The sequence below is a fragment of the Lissotriton vulgaris genome, chromosome 2_1 (genome assembly GCF_964263255.1).
Source record: "Lissotriton vulgaris chromosome 2_1, aLisVul1.2, whole genome shotgun sequence".
NCBI classification, from domain to species: domain Eukaryota; kingdom Metazoa; phylum Chordata; class Amphibia; order Caudata; family Salamandridae; genus Lissotriton; species Lissotriton vulgaris.
This window is the reverse complement of record NC_141687.1, coordinates 1,270,984,551-1,271,002,242: the sequence shown is the minus strand read 5'-3', so window position 1 is coordinate 1,271,002,242 and position 17,692 is coordinate 1,270,984,551.

Sequence of the window (17,692 nt, the reverse complement as noted above, 5' to 3'; positions counted from 1 at the left end):
CTGACAATCCTGCTGAATGTTCTGTGAAAATTTATCTTGACCAGAACACAAATCTAAAATATTTCGAATTTCTGTTACACTTTCTATTTGTGCTGTAACACTGCTACATTTCTGAAACACAGAATTCAATAAACCACACAATCTTTGATCCCGATGTTCAACAATCTGTTCTTGTAAACTTTTAAGAAAAAAAACAACATTAACCACTACATTAGCATAGCAGTTGACACCAGAACTATTTTCAAACTGAAATCCAACAACATTTTCTCCACAATTCTTTTTCTTCCTGTTTTCAATTACAGTTTTCTCTACTTTTTGTCTTTTTGCAACTACCTCACTACAATTATCCTCATTTCTTCTTTTTCGGCCTACCACACGTTTTTCAAACAGAGGATATTGAGGCAAATGTGGAGCATACTCTCTTCTTAACCTATTGTATTCTTTAACACAATCTAGATCTGCAGAAATCTTTGTCTCATCACACGCAATCAAGTACAATCCTGATAAAGTTCTGACTCGAGATAATGCCACATATGCCATACCCTCTTTAAACACAGATCTTCCAATGTTCACCAAAGCACTATCTACACTTAAACCTTGAGATTTATGAATTGTCACCGCATACGCCAAACAAACAGGAAACTGTTTTCGGCGAACATATACGTCTTTTACAAGTAAAAATCTATCTAGCAGAACAACGACTTATTTGTTGTACTTGTTCAATGCCATCAAATTTTATTTTTAAAAATTCAATTCCATCTCTATTTCTGTAATTCACAAAATCAACAACATAACCCATTGCTCCTTTTACTAGACCTCTTTCAACATTTAAATTCCTTCTCAAAATGATACGACAATTTAAACACACATTCAGAATCTTTTCAAAACCAGCTGTTTTTGAAATACTTTTCTCCAATGAATCCAATTTAGTTTTCAAATTTTCTGACAAAACAATTGTTGCACCCATATGCTCTATTTTATCTATTGCTTCCAGTTTCACAATCTCTTCATTTTCTAAGTCTAACATTTTTTTGTTGAAGATGGAACATTCTTGCAGAGTTGGCATCAAACATATCCCAGATTTAAAAATATTCTCTGGAAGAATGTTTTCATTTGGATACAAATTTGAAATTAATCGACTATGCAAAGCTTTTTTCCCAAGCTCAGTCACTTTTCCAATTCTTACATCTTGTAGAATATTTTTATAATCTTCATCTTTGGCCTGTCGCATATTTTGAAGCAGTTCAGCATATTTAAAATTTAGCCATATATTAACATTTCCAATGCTTCCAAGGGACTTCCTGGTATCTTCATGTGTGAGCATTTTAAACACTGGTTGTCCTTTTACTGGAGTCAACTGCAATAGATCTCCAAAAACAATAATGTGTTTTCCTCCAAATAACACATCATAGTCTGTTTTAAGAATTTCTTGCATTCTCAAATGCACAAAAGCAAGCATTAGATTTGAGACCATGCTTACTTCATCAATGATAAGAAGTTTCATTTTTTTCAAGACTCTTGAAACTTCAGAACACGCATCTCCAGATAACTTGTTGCAATTTATTATCATGTTCAACTGGCAGCATCAATAAACGATGTAGAGTAATCCCTTTAATGTTATGTGCTGCCAGAGCAGTTGGAGCAGTTACAACACAAGACAGTGGTGAATCAGTCCTTTTCTGCAGATAACTTGCAATGGCTTGAATTAGAAAACTTTTTCCTGTCCCCGCTTCTCCACTTACGTACAGTCGGACAGGGTCAAATAATATACATGAGCACTTTTTTTTCTCATGTCTGAATCCATGTTCAATCTGCTCTGTGACTTCATCATATATCTTTTTCTGCTCAATGTTTAGTTGCTTTACCAAATCTTCTAAGTTAACTCCATCCTCTTGAGCTTGTTACATAGCTCTTTCCACCTCATCCATGGCAGTGGCAGCTTCATTTTGGATAATTGGTCCTCCTAGTGGATCCTGGCTCAAGGAAGTAGAACTCTGACTATCTTGAGAACTGTTTCTAGCTATCTCTTCAGCAATTGTGGTTTCTTGCTCCATTTCTTCATTCAACATTTGCAGATAATTTAGAAAAATAGGACATTCTATGGTATCCTTAGTTGCATTAAAAGAGTCTTCATAACAGAGAAAATCTCCAAGTAGTTCCTCTTCTGTACGCCATGGCTTAAAGAGTTGCAAAAGAGCTAAATAGTAAAATTCTCTTTTGTCTGGAACTTCACAACTCAATTTTCGATGATTAATCAAATGGCCTTTTTTCTGCTTCACTAGACATCCTTCATAGCCAATGAGTGCATATTTTCCATTATTGATATCTTCTGTGATGTTCCTCTTATAACTGTAGTTTTGAAGAACTTCATACAAACAAGTGTTCTCAAGGTGAGTACTTCTATTTGGATAGTATGTATCCAACATATTTGTCTTCAAAATATCTGTACTGTTTGGTTCTTTTTCCGCCAAATATTCAATTTCTTGTACAGATTTCTAAACTCGGTTTCGTGTTGCAGCAAGACCAAGACTCACCCAAATGATTGTTCTTGATTTGGCATAGAGACTTGCTGATGATAACCGATCAGAACATTCATATGCTCCAATTTCTCGATGCGACAACATCTTCAGACTGAAACTGTATAATTTCTTGCTTAGACTCTTTTCATGTGAAATGTCCTCCCACATTTCCTTCAATTCTGTCTTTTCTTTTTTTGTGATGTAAGATGTCACATATCGAGCCACAGCAATAGAGTTGTCAGCAACGAACTGAATATCCATGTTAACATTCCACATGGACAAAATCACTGGGTTGTAATCGTTGATGTACTTAGATTCTTCATTTCTTTTCAAATTGTATGTATTTTTGGGAGATTTCCTCGTCACAGTATGTCGTAGAGATGACATCAAATTATTTACTCTTCCCTTAGAAATCACTGGTCGAGGAAATGCAAAACGACATTTCGTGTAGTACTTTTCCTTGTTTTTAAATTTGCGACAACAGTACTTTCCACAACGATGAGATTGAAAACGTAAAACTTGTTGCCTTAAATTGTTTTCTTCAGTAGATTTTGGAACAGCACATGTTGAATACTCTTCAATGAAACTCATCACTGTTTCATCTGAATCTGATCCAAATTTGGGTGCATCTTTAATCCACAACAACATATGTATATGAGGAGCACCTCTCGCTTGATATTCCTTCCTCCAAAAGAAATCCAAAACCTCTCCAAGGGGAGGATTTTTTTTGTTGGTAATAAAAGACATCATAGCTTCAAATCTATGATTAAAATATCTGCAAACATTCACTGGATCTAAAGAACACAGTTCTCCTGGTGTTTTCAATTCTATATTTGGTATGTTTTCATTTGCCTCTCGTAGAAATTGAAGTAAATTGTCCCATGCATACTCAGCACAGCTAAGAGTGAGGAACCATGTAGGAGTTCCTAAGTTTCTTAGCATACATTTCAATTCTCCATGACGACGAAACCAATACTCGTTGGTTCCACGTTGACATGCCATGAGATTGATTAGCTGAGATTCCAAAATACTGTCTTGCAGATTAACTTTCTCCATAAAGTCCCTTGCACAAACATTCTGCAAATGAGGTCCACTTTTTAATATATGATTAACTGCATAAGAAAGCCCAGACAAATCACTTTCAAACAGTAGATGAAATAAATATGGAATGCATTGACGAAACCTTGGATCTTCTGCATATAATCTTAGAGTCCGGTATTCAGCAGCAGGAATTTGAACTGGTCGATCATCATATCGTCCACCACAACCTGTTGGAAATAATTGTGGAAAACAACGAGCTTCCAAACTTTCTTCCCATACACTAATGGGACTTCCTTTTGCTGCTTTCATTTGAAACAAGTCAATTGCATTTCCCATTACTTCTTTGGAATGCAAAGGATGAACAGTATAATGTTCATATATTTCTTCAGTTCTAGACACATCAACTTTTTTTCAATTTGACCAACTGAAGAATCACTATCTTCTTCTATAGCTGTTTCCTCTGCTCCAACACTTACATCTTTGTAGTACTCATTGTTTTTGACCAAATACAACGTTGCCTTCTTGACTTTTTTAACATCCACTAAATCTTGCCAGATTTTCTTACTCTTTGTTGGAACCCCATTAACTAGAATAACTAAAGGATCTTCTTCTACTCTTTCTACACCAATTGTATTAATATTTTTCTTTACATCTAGAGGCAAATAAACAACTCTTCCCTTTAATCCTCTCAGTAAATCTGATGGAGGCAATTTCCCTGTCTTAGGCTCCATGCGTACAATAGCCTGAAAAGGATGGACACATTGAATCAAAATAGATTCATAAGTATTTAGATCCATCAATTCAGAAGGAATATTTATCAACTGAAGATTATTATAAACTGCTCTAGCAGGCATTCTATTTTCATTTAATTTATTTGAACAATAATTACAAATACGCTGATCCAAACTCAAATCAAAAGAATTCTCCACCAACAAATAACTTACAAAATCCTTCCATTCACTATTATTTTCCAATTCACTTTTTGCATATAAATCAACTAACCTAGTCTGAATCTTATAATGAGTCCGTCGACAACACACACAAGTTAAATTAGGCCTCTCACTTGATTTCACCTTAAACTTGATAATTTCCTCATCAAACTTTTCAATACTTGAAATTTGTCCATTATCTTCTGCATTACCATCCATTACTATATCTATTTCTACACTGTCCTCTTTGTTCCCAAAATAACAAAACTCAATTTCTTCACAAATAGTCTTCACATCCACTTCAGATCCATGCAAAAGAGCACTATTTAACTGTTTAAGCTTAAGTGCGGGACTTTTTGCATAATACAACTTTCTCACTAATTTCCTCACGTTATTATGATGCACTGCTAACATCCTAAAATGATGAAAAACACTCCGACAAACTTTTCTAGAAAGACAAGCTAGTGAATGCCCATGCAAACCTGTGCTTTCTCTCACTCTGCAAGGATCTAACTCTTGCAGGATCTTCATTTTTTGTTTGAGACTTTTCTTACTATATGTACGTAAGAAATTTCGAAGCAAATCGATTGATTCCTGTCGCACACTACAAATACTACTGCATTTCCATGTGTACACTGGACCCTTAGTACGTCTCCCTAAAACTTCATCAGCTAACACCTCTTCTGCATCTCTAGATACAAGTTTCTCTTTTTCCATCACACAACTATCTTTCACCTCATATGCTCGACCACTGGTGTCAACTGCATGCACCAAATCATTTTCCTGAAAGTAACTCTCCTCATTGAAAAAAGGCTCAGAACTTGAACTATGCATCCATTCACCAGAAAATACTTCACAAAAATTACTCCGATTAATAATTCTTTTCCATCTACTGTTCGATTTGAAAACATCAATGGCCTCATTAAGTATCCTAATTCTATTGATTATTAAAATAAATAATTTTTTCTTAACTTCAAAAGCCTGATCAACAATCTTTTCTACACTTTTCTTTTTCTTGTAAAAAGCAGCTCTTAGTTTACTTTTCTTATCATTTTTTAGCAAATTTAAAACTACCCTATTGCGAAACTTTCGCCTACGAATGTCCCTAAAAAGATTTACCCTTCTATTGCTATCCATTCTCTTCTCTCCTGCTCCAATGGAAACATTTTTTGTGGGCTTCTCCTTCCTTTTTAGATTTGTTGACTTTTTCTGTATATTCACATTAGCAATATCATTTTTTTTTCTACGAAATATGTTGCGAAGAAAAGACTTAGGGGCCGATCAGGATCGCGGACGGACTTGCGTCCGTCCGCGACCCCAGAGCAGGAGGGAACCTCCGCATGGCATGCGGAGTTCCCTCCTGTGCAATTAGGATGTGACCGCCACCCTGGCGGTCACATCCTCTATTTTTAACATTGCGGCGGGTGCAGCTTCGAGCTGCACCCGCGGCAATGTTAAAAATGCACGCATTGCTTTTGCATGCAGAAAGAGGCAGGCACCGTGCGGTGCCTGCCGCTTTCTGCATGCAAATGCAGGGGGGTACCATAGGTACCCCCCATGTGCACCCCCCACCCCCCCTTCACCTAGGGGGCCCGCAACGGGCCCCCGCAGTGAAGTTCCGTATGCTTTTCCACGGCGGGAAACGCGCCGCGGAAAAGCATAATTCACTGCCCATCCTAATATGGTGGACGGTGTCTGAGAGACACCGTCACCATATTAGAGCTTTTCCGCCGCGGTTGTAAGCCAACCGCGGCGGAAAAGCTGCGGACGGAAACCAGGACCCACCAGCCATCCTAATGTGGCGGTGGGTCCTTGGTCAGTCCGCTGCGGTTTTTCCGCATCCTCGGGGCCGGCGGTGGCTTCCGCCGGCCCCGAGGATGCGGAAAAACCGCTATCCTGATCGGCCCCTAAATTGGCTTACCAGAAGCTTTTCTGGTGTTTTTTGAAGTACTTGTTGAAGAGGATTCCATAAACTCTGTTGTTGATGTTCTCCTTTTCGGTATGTTATTTTTGATATTTCTTTGCTTTGAAGGCATTTTTGCTTGCTTTTCAGAAGTTGATTTGAATCTGTTGTTCTGTTAAAAAAACAAATGAAAGACCACTATTAGCAAACAACAAAGTCATGTTAAAAAGCAAACAATATATACAATAAATTGCAACATATTTAAGTTTATACAATAGCAACTCAGGGCTTTATTTATAAAGGCCTTGCACCACCAGTGCGTCACTTATTACCCATGTTTAAAGTGATGCACAAGGCAATCATAAAAAAGGGCGAAATGAAAATACCAATCAATTGCACCCAAAAATCGATTTTTGAATAACATGTAAGAAACACTGCGCAGAACCTATGTACAACCACTCAATATCATCAAACAAAGTCAGGGCCTTATTTATAAAGGCCTTGCGCCACCAGTGCGTCACTTATTACCCATGTTTAAAGTGATGCACCAGCTGCACATGGCAATCATAAATAAGGGCCAAATGCAAATACCAATCAATTGCACCCAAAAATCGATTTTTGAATAACATGTAAGAAACACTGCGCAGAACCTATGTACAACCACTCAATATCATCAAACAAAGTCAGGGCCTTATTTATAAAGGCCTTGCGCCACCAGTGCGTCACTTATTACCCATGTTTAAAGTGATGCACTAGCTGCACAAGGCAATCATAAAAAAGGGCCAAATGCAAATACCAATCAATTGCACCCAAAAATCGATTTTTGAATAACATGTAAGAAACACTGCGCAGAACCTATGTACAACCACTCAATATCATCAAACAAAGTCAGGGCCTTATTTATGAAAGCCTTGCGCCACCAGTGCGACACTTATTACCCATGTTTAAAGTGATGCATCAGCTGCACAAGGCAATCATAAAAAAGGGCCAAATGCAAATACCAATCAATTGCACCCAAAAATCGATTTTTGAATAACATGTAAGAAACACTGCGCAGAACCTATGTACAACCACTCAATATCATCAAACAAAGTCAGGGCCTTATTTATAAAGGCCTTGCGCCACCAGTGCGTCACTTATTATCCATGTTTAAAGTGATGCATCAGCTGCACAAGGCAATCATAAAAAAGGGCCAAATGCAAATACCAATCAATTGCACCCAAAATCGATTTTTGAATAACATGTAAGAAACACTGCTCAGAACCTATGTACAACCACTCAATATCATCAAACAAAGTCAGGGCCTGATTTATAAAGGCCTTGCGCCACCAGTGCGTCACTTATTACCCATGTTTAAAGTGATGCATCAGCTGCACAAGGCAATCATAAAAAAGAGCCAAATGCAAATACCAATCAATTGCACCCAAAAATCGATTTTTGAATAACATGTAAGAAACACTGCGCAGAACCTAAGTACAACCACTCAATATCATCAAACAAAGTCAGGGCCTGATTTATAAAGGCCTTGCGCCACCAGTGCGTCACTTATTACCCATGTTTAAAGTGATGCATCAGCTGCACAAGGCAATCATAAAAAAGAGCCAAATGCAAATACCAATCAATTGCACCCAAAAATCGATTTTTGAATAACATGTAAGAAACACTGCGCAGAACCTAAGTACAACCACTCAATATCATCAAACAAAGTCAGGGCCTTATTTATGAAAGCCTTGCGCCACCAGTGCGTCACTTATTACCCATGTTTAAAGTGATGCATCAGCTGCACAAGGCAATCATAAAAAAGGGCCAAATGCAAATACCAATCAATTGCACCCAAAAATCGATTTTTGAATAACATGTAAGAAACACTGCGCAGAACCTATGTACAACCACTCAATATCATCAAACAAAGTCAGGGCCTTATTTATAAAGGCCTTGCGCCACCAGTGCGTCACTTATTATCCATGTTTAAAGTGATGCATCAGCTGCACAAGGCAATCATAAAAAAGGGCCAAATGCAAATACCAATCAATTGCACCCAAAATCGATGTTTGAATAACATGTAAGAAACACTGCGCAGAACCTATGTACAACCACTCAATATCATCAAACAAAGTCAGGGCCTGATTTATAAAGGCCTTGCGCCACCAGTGCGTCACTTATTACCCATGTTTAAAGTGATGCATCAGCTGCACAAGGCAATCATAAAAAAGAGCCAAATGCAAATACCAATCAATTGCACCCAAAAATCGATTTTTGAATAACATGTAAGAAACACTGCGCAGAACCTATGTACAACCACTCAATATCATCAAACAAAGTCAGGGCCTGATTTATAAAGGCCTTGCGCCACCAGTGCGTCACTTATTACCCATGTTTAAAATGATGCACCAGTTGCATAAGGCAATCATAAAAAAGGGCCAAATGCAAATACCAATCAATTGCACCCAAAAATCGATTTTTGAATAACATGTAAGAAACACTGCGCAGAACCTATGTACAACCACTCAATATCATCAAACAAAGTCAGGGCCTGATTTATAAAGGCCTTGCGCCACCAGTGCGTCACTTATTACCCATGTTTAAAGTGATGCATCAGCTGCACAAGGCAATCATAAAAAAGGGCCAAATGCAAATACCAATCAATTGCACCCAAAAATCGATTTTTGAATAACATGTAAGAAACACTGCGCAGAACCTATGTACAACCACTCAATATCATCAAACAAAGTCAGGGCCTTATTTATGAAAGCCTTGCGCCACCAGTGCGTCACTTATTACCCATGTTTAAAGTGATGCATCAGCTGCACATGGCAATCATAAATAAGGGCCAAATGCAAATACCAATCAATTGCACCCAAAAATCGATTTTTGAATAACATGTAAGAAACACTGCGCCGAACCTATGTACAACCACTCAATATCATCAAACAAAGTCAGGGCCTGATTTATAAAGGCCTTGCGCCACCAGTGCGTCACTTATTACCCATGTTTAAAATGATGCACCAGTTGCACAAGGCAATCATAAAAAAGGGCCAAATGCAAATACCAATCAATTGCACCCAAAAATCGATTTTTGAATAACATGTAAGAAACACTGCGCAGAACCTATGTACAACCACTCAATATCATCAAACAAAGTCAGGGCCTGATTTATAAAGGCCTTGCGCCACCAGTGCGTCACTTATTACCCATGTTTAAAGTGATGCATCAGCTGCACAAGGCAATCATAAAAAAGGGCCAAATGCAAATACCAATCAATTGCACCCCAAAATCGATTTTGAATAATATGTAAGAAACACTGCGCAGAACCTATGTACAACCACTCAATATCATCAAACAAAGTCAGGGCCTGATTTATAAAGGCCTTGCGCCACCAGTGCGTCACTTATTACCCATGTTTAAAGTGATGCATCAGCTGCACAAGGCAATCATAAAAAAGGGCCAAATGCAAATACCAATCAATTGCACCCAAAAATCGATTTTTGAATAACATGTAAGAAACACTGCGCAGAACCTATGTACAACCACTCAATATCATCAAACAAAGTCAGGGCCTTATTTATGAAAACCTTGCGCCACCAGTGCGTCACTTATTACCCATGTTTAAAGTGATGCATCAGCTGCACATGGCAATCATAAAAAAAGGCCAAATAAAAATACCATTCATTTGCACCCAAAATCGTTTTTTGTATAACATTTTAGAAACACAACACAGGACTTATATACTAACATACAATTTCACTTCTAAAACATAACTATCTGCTTCCAAATATTCTCCATAGAGCAAATAAGTCTCTATCTAAATTAAATAAATCATTACTTACCTTTACAAATGCTTTTGGAGATTGAGAACCGTGTCAGACACACACACCAATTTTTCTTTATCAGAGCATATGCCTTAATTCAACCAATCAAAAGTCTTCCTTCACTATTTTCAAACCAACACCCATCCCCCTCTCAGACCTTTCTATCTGTTACCATAGCAACTCCCTCCTAACTGAACTCTAAGGTTCAAAAGTTTATCTTACAATGTTGCAAATTAACTCAGCAAGGATGTTTGACCTCTCAATACAGCAGCCTATCCAGGGTATTTTTGCTTTTGGTGACTTTTTTTAAACCATTCAAATTGCTTCTTTCACACAACATAACCATGCACCCTAACTTTCAGTTTTCAACTATCTGAATCCACCAATCATTGCTTGTGATTCAAGAGCAGGGAAACTCCACAATTATTTTTTTGTAAACTCCTACTGTTCCAACTGCCATTTCATTCCCACACTTCATCTGACTGGACCAGAACCTTCTCACATCATGTATTCTGTCTGGATTATTGGACATAGCTACATCCACTGGGCTCAAAGGTATGCAGCTAGCAGAAATTTTCATAACCTTGATTTATCAAATTTGGAAATCAAGTGGATTGGCCACAGAGGATTAAAATGTCACCAATTGATACCATTGGTGAAAACCTTTTTGCATCTGCCAGAACCTGACCTTATAATTGTGCACTGTGGTGGAAACGATCTAGGCTCATTGACTGGGGTAGGTCTGGAAATGCTTTTAAAGGACACCTTTCATCAATTGATGATACTTTTTCCCCAAACTGCCTTGGTATATTCCAATATATGCCAAAGACAGAAATGGAACTGGTCCAACCAATTTTGTCCACAATTTGAGAAAGCACGGAAACATGTGAATAAATCTGTTTCTGCTTACATGAGAGACTATGGAATGGGTTCAATATACAATAATAACTTGCGTTACAACATGCAAGACATCTACAGAGGAGATGGAGTGCACTTCTCAGATGAGGGGAACAGAATATTCCTCCTGAATTTAAGAATGTGTATTGGAACCTACTTGTAGGTACCTAAATCAACCACAGAACCCAAAAGCTCTTTTCAGAGCTACCCTACCTCTGATCATTCAAAACGTTTATTTTTTTCTAACTTTTTTCACTATTTTTCACCAAAGTACGCTTCCCGGTACGCTCCCCGGTGCGCGTACCGGGCGCTTCCCCCGCGAAAAATATTACATTTTTTTTTGGTTTTTACCTTTATGAGCCTCCTAAGACCCCCTCAGAAAACCTAGAGGGTCAAGAAGTCTCTACTGTGCCCCCTTCTAGCCATACCGAACATTGATTGCCCTCCATCTTGTGTCTCGATTGTCCCGAAACACAAAATGGAAGACTCCCGTTACGCTGCCGGTGCGCGTACCGGAGCGCGCACCAGTAAGCGCACAATAAAAAAAGGTGGGAAAGTAATTTACGGAAAACCCAATGGAGACACTTTCATCAAATATAGAATACGCCCTACTACATAGCAGTCCCTACCATTTGCCCAAATTTGGTGAAATTCCATTGAGACATTTAGGCTACAGGCCTGTCTAAATATCCTGAGGTAAATTACATGACAAAAACACACTTGTAATGTTAGAATTTACAACCAATTAAAAAGTTTCTTTCATTTTCTACGATTATTTCCTGACGTTTGATTGGTTAAGTACAAGAATATATATAAAAGAAGAGAGGGAAACACAGCCATTTTGACTACTGCTTCCAGAAGTACATTTGAAAACAAATATCACTGACAACTTCAACTGATTTCTCTAAGGTAAGTTGTTATTATGGAAGTATATTGTACACTTTAAGTTAATTTCTGAAAAAATATTCTGTTAGTTATATGCTATCCCTCTTTAATAGTTATAGATAGAGATAGACTTCTCTGTAATAGTTATGGATTGAGTTAGGCTTCTCTGGTATACAGTACCCTAACTCTACTAATATAGTTAATTTGTATGCAATTTTCAGAAAGAAAATGGAAGGAGAAAATCAAGCAAATGATACTTCTATCAAAGTAAAGGTGGAAAAACCAGAACATCAAAAAGATGAAGTTGATTTCATGGATGACTCTTTGGATCAATAGTTTATAGAATGTTTGGAACAAATGGAATCATGTACTAATAATTAGTGATGTCACTGACCATGTCATGAATGAAGTAATATGTGACATCATGAGCAGTGGATTGCGGGTGCGCGATATATAGTTAGCGCAACTAACTATATATGAAATTTCAATGGTTTTATGCGAGTAAAATAAGGTTTTGTAAATGCTAAACCCTAACTATATATGGTCTATAACCTATGGTTTTTTCAGTGAATTTTCAAGGTTTTGTAAATGCAAATTCCTAACTATATATGGTCTATAACCTATGGTTTTTTTCTGTGAATTTCATTGGTTTTTTAAAAGCTAACATCTGTAGCTGTAAAATGTATTCTTCTTTAAATCCCAAAATATATTGATAATTTTTTTTTAAATATTTTTTTTCTTCGCTTCCGGTAAGCGAACCGGGAAGCTTTCCGTTAGCTCATCTTGATGCCGCGATCTAGTACGCGAACCGGTAAACGTTTCGTTAGCGGAACTGTGACGCGTCGCGGAAGCGCGACGTATCACGTTGTCGCGTAATGCGTCGTATGACGCGCCGCGTTAGCGCTCCCGGAAGTGCTCCGGACCGCGAACCGGAAACGATCCGGGACGCGGCGCGCACCGCGTAACGTAAGCGGAACAGGTCATGTGACTTGTTTATCAAACTTTTCATTGGTTCATTTCACTTTTGGTTTCCAAATGATGTATGACTAGGTCATGTGACCTAAAATAACACTTTTCATTGGTTCAGAACTTTTGCTTTTCCCAAATCATGTAAACCCCTCCTTCTTTCCTCACTCTGACTTTCATCTTGGTGAGAGAAAGACCATTTTCCAATATTACAGCAATGGCTTCTATCCTTGCTTCAGCTGGTGGACCCCCACCACCACCTCAACCTCCTCATGACAAGAGAGGACCACCATCACAATTCATCTCTAACAGAGAGGAGGAAGAGGAGGACCTAGAAGAAGAGGTCACAGATGAACCTCAATTTATACAAGAGTTGCCCCGTGTTTCCCGAAGGAAAACAAGTTTTATATGGCAGTTTTTCTCAATCCCTCGAGGGGAGAAGAAGGTTAATGCCAAGTATGCCACCTGCCTAATCTGCAAATACAGATTATCTCGAGGCACTGACAAAAAGTATAGTATGGGCAACTATACTATGCATCGCCATATGGCCAGGTGGCATCCATTAAACTACAGCCGGGCAGAGTTAAGGGACCTTCAAGATAATCCCCCGACAACTCCTGTGGCCAGATCAACATCAACTATATCTTTGACAGGAAGAGAGGCACAGGAAACTGTGCCAAACATACAGCCAAACTTCAAGCACATGAAGTTTACGTGCATATATTGTGGTGCTCTGCTCTCATGTGGGAACATGAGCGTGAACTTAATCAACTTGGTGTTTGAAAACCATAAGTGCCCTCACCCACCCAAACAGTAATTTTTTTTTTGCTCCTGTTAAGCCCTTTTCAATGCCTGTTTTTTTGTTGTTTCCCCTCCATGAAAAACACAAAAAAACATAAAACTGTTCTAAAAATACAAAAAAAACAAAAAATGTTCAGAAAAAAACCAAAAAAAAACGAACAAAAACATAAAAAAAGTTCTTTTCAGAACTACCTCCCCTTTCAAATAAAATTGCTAGAATGTTTAGCACTCTTGCAAGCTCTATTTCTTTTGGTTCGCTTTCCGGTTCGCTGCCCAGTTCGCGAACTTGAAGCGAACCAAAAAAATATTTTTAAAAAAAAAAGAAGAGTTAGTATAAGGGAAGTAAACAGAGAGTAATGCTAAAAGAAAGACAGCTATAGGGAGTAAACCAGAGATACTGTTTAATAGATCTATTTATTAATTCAGGATGACGATAAGGTGTGATCTCTCCTGAGGTTTGTTTAAGGTGTGACCTACTCATGGTTACAGATCAATTTTACACTTGTTGAAGAATACAGAGCAGATAATGCATGTGAAGGCATACCAATGAAGTAAGTCATGTCCTCTTATTACATCATTCATGACATGGTCAGTGACATCATCAGCAGTGCATTGCGGGTAAAAAGAGTAGAAAACATTTACCTTATAATTCTTGTTACCTTTTTAAAATATTTTTTCATACTTTCAATCTGTAAAAGAGAGAACAAACATTTCCAAAAATATTAAAACATGTATTTAAAAATTAGAAAAGAAAAGGGAAAACGTTCAAGAAGAAACAGTTTTTGAACAACTTTGACATTTACAGAAGCCTCTGCTTCTCTACGTCCCCTACACAATCCTAAAGATATATATTTTAAACAAACAGTATCTTCATGCTGATGAACTGAGGCCTATTTTGGAACATGGTGCTTCTTTTGCACTGCTGATGTCTCACAATAGTGATGCAATAGCAGCGCAAAAAAGATGTAAAGCCATCATAAAATTATGTCTAACATTTTAAATGATTGTTTCAGGATGCAAATAAGATGTATGCTTTCAAGAGCTTTCTTTGAGGTGAGGCCTATTTCTTTTTTTTAAAAAAAACAGTACCCAGAAGTACAGCACTGTAAGCATTAAAATTGACACTTACAGAAGACTCAGTTTCTCCATATCTACCTCACATTTCTAAATGTATATCATAAGTACAAAAAGCAGAACATTAATTATACATGTTAAATGGTTTATTTTTGCTGTTCTCAGAATGTATCAAATTTCACTTAATTCAGTGACTTGAAGGTATTCATCATGTAACAGCGGGGAAAAAAAACACAATCAAAATGATTGTGTTTAAAAACCCATACAACCTAAGAAATCTGAATTCAAAACTCCTTAAAATTAACTTACTTTCAATGACGTTGAAGGATGTCCTATGAACAGCGTCCACTCTGTTGTGCTATAAATATTTTCAGCCCGCCACTTTCTGAAAGAAAACCTCCATCATTTTGAAAAATATGTTACATACAAGAAAAGACTTCTCACATTCTACCACATGTTTCCACTAGGCCAAATCATGTTGCAGCGATTCACAAGTCTTGTAATTCTTCCAATCAAATCCCGTCATTTTCTATTTTCTCAACTTTCAAAAAGAAAACATTTAAGATTATTTTCACAATCCTGGACTACTAATATCTTACCCTTCTTTGTCACTCATGTTCTCCTTTTCCTATGACACTGATACTGCTTACTATGAAGCAGACTTACTTGCATCAAGTTTATATAGTTGGATTTTTAAATTGACATTATAAAGTTTTGGACCAATAATCTAGACAGCATTGCAGACTTACATTCCCTCTACTTGATGAACCTTTTGCAATTCCTCACAGGAAATCCCGAGATTCTTTCTTTAAAATTTTGGTTTTAAAAACACCAGGTAAGAATTTTTAAGGTCAAACGGCAATTTTTTTTTGAAAGTTACAACGGAATCATTGCAGAATGACCAGCCGTTTCGAGACTTTAAATAAGCTGTATAATGTCCTGATGTTGTTGAAGGACCATCGTGATAGATAATTGCTACAGTTACAAAAGTCCTTCCTGATATTGACAGCTGAGAAGCCACAATTTTTTTTATTAAAGTTGACAATTTTGATCCATCAGGCCTACATCGTTGGATCATTAAAATGACATACTGGCCATATCTACGTATAAATAATGTTGACATCATTTCAGATTTACATTGGCTACACTCCGTGTTGTGATCCGCTGCATTTACTAGCTTATTAAAGGAGACTGATTTACTGTCTGGCAAAGTTAAATATATAAATCTTTCTGAGTCTACACTAGTAGTACTTGATACCATACTGTTCTCGCAGTCATGCTGCCATTGATAAGAAAGCCCAAACAGGTGATCTACATCTACACCCTCATCTTGCAATACATCAAGCATATACATTAAAAACTCCTGACAATCTTGCTGATTATTTTCAGAGAAGTCTGTTTGACCTGAACATTCATCTAACAGATAACGAACTTCAGACACACTTTCTACTTTTGTTCGATCAGTGCTACATTTCTCGAAAACAGAATTCAACAAACAGCATAAAATTTGTTCTGAATTCAACAGAATCTGTTCTTTTAAACTCTCTAGTGAAAAGAGAACTTTAACCACTACATTTGCATAGCAGTTGACACCAGAACTGTTTTCAAATTGAAAACCGACAACATCTTCAACAGAATCCACTTTCTTTCTGCTAACAATTTTCGGTTCATTGACTTTTGGTCTTTTTGCTACAACCTCCCTACTATTACTGATATTTCTACGTTTCCGGCCTACCACACGTTTCTCAAACAAAGGATATTGAGGCAAATGTGGCGCATACTCTCTTCTTAACCTATTGTATTCCTTAACACAATCTAGATCCGCACAAATGTTTGTGACATCACAGTCAATCAAGTACAATCCCGATAAAGTTCTAACTCGTGACAATGCCACATATGCCATACCCTCCTTGAACACAGAACTGCCAATATTCACCAATGCACTGTCTACACTTAAACCTTGCGATTTATGGATTGTCACCGCATATGCCAAGCAAACAGGAAACTGTTTACGGCGAACATATAAGTCTTTAACAAGCAAAAACCTAGCAGAACAACGACCAATTAGCTGTACTTCCTCAATGCCATCAAATTTAATTTTTAAAAATTCTATTCCATCTCTATTTCTGTATTTCTCAAAATCAACAACATTACCCATTGATCCATTTACCAGACCTCTTTCAACATGTAAATTCCTTCTCAAAATGATTCGGCAATTTAAACACACATTCAAAGTCTTTTCAAAACCCGCTGTTTTAGATATAGTCTTCTCTAATGAATCCAATTTTGATTTCAAATTCTCTGACAAAATAATTGTTGATCCCATATGCTCTATTTTGTCAATAGCTTCAAGTTTCACAATCTCTTGCTTTTCTAAATTCAACATTTTGTTGTTGAAGAAGGCACATTCTGCAAGAGTTGGCATCAAACATATTCCGGATTTATTCTCAGTAATTTTCTGAAAAATATTCTCAGGCACAATCTCTTGTTAGGGATATAAATTTGAAAGTAATTGTGCATTTAAAGCTTCTTTTCCATGCTCGGTCACTTTTCCAATTCTATTATCTTGTAGAATTTTCTTGTAATCTTCATCCTTCGCCTGACGCATATTTTCATGCAGTTCAGCATAATTGAAGTTTAACCATATATTCACGTTGCCAATGCTCCCTAGGCACTTCCTGGTATCTTCATGCGTGAGTATTTTGAACACAGGTTGACCTTTTACTGGTGTCAGCTGCAGAAGATCTCCGAAAACAATGATGTGTTTGCCACCAAATAACACATCATATTCAGTTTTAAGTACTTCTTGCATTCTCAAATGCACAAAGGCAAGCATGACATTGGAAACCATGCTTACTTCGTCAATGA